This window comes from Stigmatopora nigra, chromosome 4, assembly GCF_051989575.1.
Source record: "Stigmatopora nigra isolate UIUO_SnigA chromosome 4, RoL_Snig_1.1, whole genome shotgun sequence".
Taxonomy (NCBI): Eukaryota; Metazoa; Chordata; class Actinopteri; order Syngnathiformes; family Syngnathidae; genus Stigmatopora; species Stigmatopora nigra.
In genome coordinates this window covers 13691165-13698035 of record NC_135511.1, presented here as the reverse complement: position 1 = coordinate 13698035, position 6871 = coordinate 13691165, and positions in this window count along the sequence as shown.

The following is a 6871-nucleotide window of genomic DNA, read 5'->3' as shown; positions in this document are numbered from 1 at the left end:
GAACAGCCATCTTAATGGAATGACTTGCCGCCCTGTTTGAAATACTGCACGTTACTCCCTCTATAGTACATCTCTCTCTCTCTCCTCTTTACACAAAGGCTTTTCTACCCCAACGCATGCTCCTTCCTACCTGAATGACAGAATATTTTCTTATTCCCTAAGTCAATTGTTCAGGGGCCACCCGCAGAAGTCTTTTCTGGTTGATCGCACTATGAAAACGCAATGGTTGTCTCCTGTTGGCTACAATTATAATGGGTGCTAAGGAAAAGGAGTATTCAGTGTCATCCCAGTTTTTCCTCTTTTTCAGAACCCAGCCTCTTGTTTTGTTGGTGTATGAATGCTAATAATTATTATCGTACCAAGTATAATCGTATACAGTGATCCCTCAAATATCCCAGTTAATATGGACCAGACATGGCTGTGATGATCGAAAAACTGCGAAGTAGGGTCACCCTATATAAAATAAATAAATAAGATTAAAAAAAAAATAGTGCTGAGTCTTAGTAGCAAGAGTTGCTTCTGTTTTTTATGAAATTAAGAATAAATAAACATTAAAAAAATTAATACAAAATAATTTCCCCAGAAAAAAATCTGCAAAATAGTGAAGCCGTGAAATTCGAACCGTGAAATGGTGAGGGATTACTTTGTTATATCTGGATAAAGTAAATACTTCTCCTTAGGATTTCATTCGCATTTCCCACAGATGAAAAGATTCTGCTGAGTCGAAATGTAAAGTTGATTAAGCTGCCCAGAGTTGTTCAGCTGTGCCCCTATTCTGCAATCTATGGCTCATTCTTATAAGTGAATTCAATTTTCTTTGTACTTTCCCTTTCGCAACGATTGTCTCGAATTCCATACGGTCACAAAGCGGTCTGAGCATTTTTCCCCACTCGGCAGCACATCGTTGATCTTGTGCGTTCATTCGTAGGATGAAAGCAACGACGGCCTGATCCAGGTCTTATTCAATTCTTAAATAAGATGTTACGCATACCGTATACTACATTCAGAATGGTAATCTTTCTGTGTGTTGTCATGAAATATTCATCTTCATACTCGTGTATGCAGTCCTATACAAATGTATACTATTTTCCCAAAAGGAATGAAATGAAGCCCTAAAGGACCTAATGTGTAGTTCATGCTTGAAAAGGTTCATTTGAGGGCTTTCCCCCCCTTTCCCCATCCGTGTACCTGGATGGTGGCATTAGTGTGATGGAAGATAACAACCTTACTGATCTGTATCATTTTGAACAAGTGGCCCCAGCACTGAGCGATACAACAACGTCATTACAGTGACAAGACAAACAGTGGGTTCTCTTATCACCTAACTGGCAATAAAAACAACATTAAATACAAAAAAACCTAAAGAAATGCCTGAACGGTTTCCAATTTCAGCACAAATTGTCCAGACTCAATTCCCTCCCTCAAATATTCACTATACATATCACACATTGCCTGCTCGCTTATTCAAATCAATTTTAACCCGATTTGAATATCATCCATTGCCTATTAGCTGATTTTAATACCTAAATAATTCTTCTGGAATTCAAATGACTTTCTGGGTTTTGTTTAAATAATGCTGATGTCCATTGAGAGCCATTTTGGAATCACAATAGCAACAATTCTCATGTAAGGTCCAAAGAACTCTTAGAAAATCCAGTCAAGGTGTCAGCCCTCCCCAAGCTGGTCTTAATCTATCCTGCCTTTTCTCAGGGTCATCCGTGTTTAAAGCACCACTGGGAAAAATGCTGTCGCTTTCGTCTCCAATAAAAGCGGCTATCTACATAGCCATCAGTGCCAACGTTCTTATTTTTTTTTTTGTCGTCTTTTCATTATCGTTTGAGAGGGTAATCGCTAAAGCTCCAGTCAGGGAAATTGCCAAAAAATGCATAACCATCTGCTGCCCTGTTTTTTCTTTTGCACTTAAAAGTGAAAACTAAGGAGATAAGACCAGTAAAATATTTGTGGTTCTCCATTTTCAGATCCTTAATCTTTAATATATCCATTTATCATCTGAGTATAGTGACAGAGTAATTAATCGCCTTCTGTTAACCGATTATGCTTGGAATACGTCTTGAAATGTCATTGTAAAATAATTAATCGACTCATCAAAGTACTTAATTAAATACAGTCGAAGCGGCATGAAAGATGGATGCATGAATGAATGTGAAAATGAAGATTAAAGTCATTTTGCTGACTAGGCATTCTTTGCCATTTCTACGGTTCATTGTTGAATCATATCTACGTTCATTATGCGTCTTCATTCAAAAAGCTGTTCTTTCAGTCATATTAACGCGACCTCAAGTTGACAAATGTCAATATATTTATGGAATTTTGCCCTTTGCAGAACATGGCATTTTAAAAAAGGAGAGAAATGAACAGACTGACATTGAAATGGCTACTTGTAACGACAGGACAGGTTCAATTACTTCCAAACAAATAGGACTGATGTAAAAAGCGGTCTTGGAACACAAATCAATACGACCCCCATAACTCATTGAGCGGAGGCAATTTCTTGTCTGGTTCTCGTGTAAGCAGCCTTGATTCAGTTGCTGCTGTTAACATCACTTTTTGGGGAGATGACCAGCATCCAGATAGGCAATATTTTATTTCTTAAGAATCTTTTTTCATAATACTTGTCTACAAACTCAATTATTAGTAGGAAGATTGAATTTCAAAGCATTAACTACCTTAATTATTACACATGACAGTCAGAATTCGTCATTTACAGGTCAAAACATGATATTAAAATATATACCTTTTCTGTAATGTCCACTGGGAAATATATATTGCCACCTTGTCCTTCAGGAGAGGCGTTGTCTTAAAACTAAACACTCGATTTGAAATGGGTATCCTTCAATCTTCGTTATCATACATAGCAAATTTCCACGCTGACCTTCATCGAGGCGCATATTAGTTATTGGATATTTTGATAGTGCAGTAAACCCTCAGGGTTTTGTTAACGTTTGCCGAATGACCAAGAATGACATTGTGTTATGATGATATAGTTTTACCTGCAGGCAAAGTCATTGGGATGGTGTGATTTTCATACAAATGTTGCAAACTTTTTTCCTCCTTTACAATGATCGGCAATCCCAAACTTAATTACCTACCCATTTTGTATTGAACAATATTAAAAGTTATAAAATCAATACAAATCTAAATATATGCAAGGGGCTCACTTTGGAAGAAAATGGTTAAAATACCTACTTTATGGGACTTACTATGTCATTAATGAATATTTATTTAGGTCACAATAAAGTATAAATAGTTGCAGAACACTGAATGAGTTAAAGTGGCTGAATATAAAATAAAAATACATAATTTTCCCATAACTTTATATGATTTTGTTGCAGTATTGAAGGGAATACTGATTAGCAAGTGGAAAACAAACTTGAAGGTCTTTAAGGCAAATTACTAATGGATGGAATGAAGCAAATATCAATTTAATCTAATTATCTATGGCAGACAAGTGCACCTAATATGAATTGCTAATTAGAACTCACTCATTCTGCAGATGCCTTTTTAGATAAGCAGCGGAGGCATGTTTAATTTGTTTGCTTATGTGATTATGTCCATTTTTGCGCTGGTGTTTATTCGAATTTTGTCACTGTTCAATGTTCACTTTAATTTATGTTTGAGATTTTTTTTAGAGGAATGAATGAAATACAGTGCAAGTTCATTTTTGAGTGAGCCTTTAGACTTGGATATTAGATATTTTACCTGTTGGTAGGAGGGAAAAGAGGTGGGCTGGCTCAAAGGCTGAGTGCTGTGTGGGAAAATCGGGGGGCTATAGAGCCTTGAAAAGAGATTGCAGGGCTGCCAATGATCTTCATTGTTATGCTGTTGGTCAGGTTGCTCTCAATGTTGCCGCAGTAGAACAAAAGCATTTTATTTTACAATCCTATCACATTTCAATACAAACAAAATACACCATGACAATACTTTCTATGTTAATAATAGTTTCCTCTTTCCACGCTGGTCTTTTTGTCCTTGAAAGTCATAGTCAAAAAAGGCATAATGCAAAAATTCTTGATCTCAACACCCACAAGCGCACATAAAAAAAAAATAGTAATAATGGGATGTATATTAAAATATGCATTATTGGCTCATGCCGAGGACTGCATGTTTGCATACATTATTTCATACGAAAAAGATGCTCCTGGCTATTGCTTGCTTCTCATCATGTACAACATGCAGCTGAGGATAATCTCATACAACTTGCTTAACATACAACTCGCTTAACATAAAACTTGCTTAACATACACCCACTGAAAAAGCATGAACTTGAAGAGTTGACATCTTGTAAACAAATTGTTACTTGAATTAGGACAAATGATCTGCTGTATTTTTCTGAATATTCGAAGGGTAAATCTTTCGCTGCGTTTAAGTTCTCAAACAAAGTAAAACATCGGATTGGAGAGTTTTAATCGCTTGCAAGCATCAAACCAATCATAGATGTCAGATACTTATTGTGCATGACATCACTCACATTTGCTCAAGGCTTAGTTCGATATAAACAATGAACTTTATTTGAAGGACATCTGCAAAAATATTTGGGTATTCATTGTTAAATCTAATTCAAAAGAACTATAAATCTCACTAAAACACAGGAGGATGTTTGGCACTAAATAAATCAAGATAAATAGAAAGAAATCAGTGTCCTTTTTGTAGCATTTAGGAAAGAGTTAATAATTCAATACATTTTTGCTGGATTTTGTTTGCACATTAATAAATCAAACGCTTGTCCCATTAGATGCTTTATCTTTTTTTATTAGATTGGATGTTGCTTGAAAAAAAAGCCCATATGACCATGAAATAAAAATGCTAAATTTATAGCTATCTAGTAAAACCTGGGATGAAAAGACTTATGTTAGGCTTACTCATCATATATGTGCATATTGACACGTTACTAAAACTGTACTTCAAGGATAGGGTATGTGAAAAAGTAGTATAAAGTGATCACCGCATTTTCCCCAAAGGAAATTGGGATGCTAGAAATATTCTGTTAACATGACATTAAATATGTATTAATGTTCTTTCCCAGATAACTTTGAGCCACTTTGTATGCAAAGAGAATATTCCCTTTCCTTCATGAATAGGCATTACAGGCTCTGTGAAACGAGATAGATCAGGGGATGGATTAAAGCCACAAAAGACTTAATTACACTCGTTCTAAATTTGGAAATCACAAAAATAGGCGCTTTATTTGGCCTCACATTGGTTTCAGTCAAGCATTTGGGAACAAAGACGGCTTGATGATGTAGTTTTGCACAGAAAGACAAGTGAATTACCGCGTTTTATTCATATTTGAGACGAAGGCTGATATGCTACATTTGAATTGCTCCCTGAATGGAATACTTCACTTGAAATTTAAAGTGAAGATTAAAAAAAAAAAATAGTGCATAGTTTGCCAATCCTCTTAATATACTTTATGTAAGCTAATATTCAATCATGGGGAAAAAAGCAATTAGAGCAATTCTATGCAAGTATATGCTTAATGGCCTTTTTGAAATCATTATTTTTTGAACGCCCTCGCCAACGTGAGCGGAGAAAAACGCCAGGGAACAAAAAAAATCTCCATACTTACCTCACAGAGCTGATTCTTGAAATATACTCATGGTTTTCGTCTTCAAAGGCAGTGAGAAATGTAGCAACCCCCCACAGATTTCCCTGGCTCAGATGTTCTCCAGCCGCAAGGTCCCAACTCTTCATAGTTCCTGTCTTGCTCAGCCTATATACAGTTTTTCAAAATGATATCATCTCTGGAAACCATCTTTCTCAATATCAAAAGGATAAGGCTACTTAGGTGCTTGATGTAATTCAGCCATCCAGTAAGATCAAATAAGACAGGGTTGCACAGGGAATATGCTAACACATTGAAAATGTCAAAATTCCAATGAGAAAAGCCCTTTAAAGTTGTCAAGGAATCAACATTTTTATTTCTTTACTTCAAATGCCACCTTAAATTCCTGTATATTTTTCGTTTGTGTTGTGGTACATCTCAAAAGAAGGAATATTTGTGTATTCAAAATACAATATTGGCAATGTCTGTTGCTGTCATTGGCAGCCAGAACACATTTTTGGGATATTTTATCATTCAATCTTAACTTTCGACTTATAGCAATGAAATCCAGAGGTTATATATCTTGTAAACCAGACAATACAAAGTGCTCGGAGTCTGTATGGTTGCAAATGTCATTTATTTTGGATTCCTCGGACACAATAATGCACATTTCCCAAAGCACAAGGGGGGCTAGAGGGTGAAAGATGTGAACACATAAGTGACAGTTGAATAATACCTGTTGAAAGTCATTATTCTTGCTCAAAGTAAATATTTATCTTTCCTGACTTGCAATTTAAGTCATACATGCACTTGTTCTTAGCAATTTAAAAGGACCTTTTGATAGTTTAGTTTAGTGGCAATGGCATCTTACTCGCAACACTTTTTGTTATCATTGCAGTCTTTCCTTTTCACTCCCATGTGTTCAGCTTTAAATGATCGCAGTTGCCAGTTAATGTAATTTAAAAAAATGAATAGTTAAACAAATGCAAATAGTATAGCAGACCATCCAGCACCTAGATTGAGAATTTGCATGAGTGAAAACATTGTGACATTGATCGCTTAAATAATATCTGATGACATTATCTAACATAAAATTTGAAAAGAAATGCTACATAAGAACAAGGCCAGAGCATTGCACAAAGCCCCCCTTATTTGAATACTATCTTTTGAATAAGAACACATTTTACCAGAATCTTTGAACTACAGAAAAACCCCTTTTTTTCCCCAAAAACAATGGTACCTGTACCTCATGTGCCAAGTGATAGAAGCCATATTAGGTTTTAACCCATCCTCAATGGCTGAGAGCTT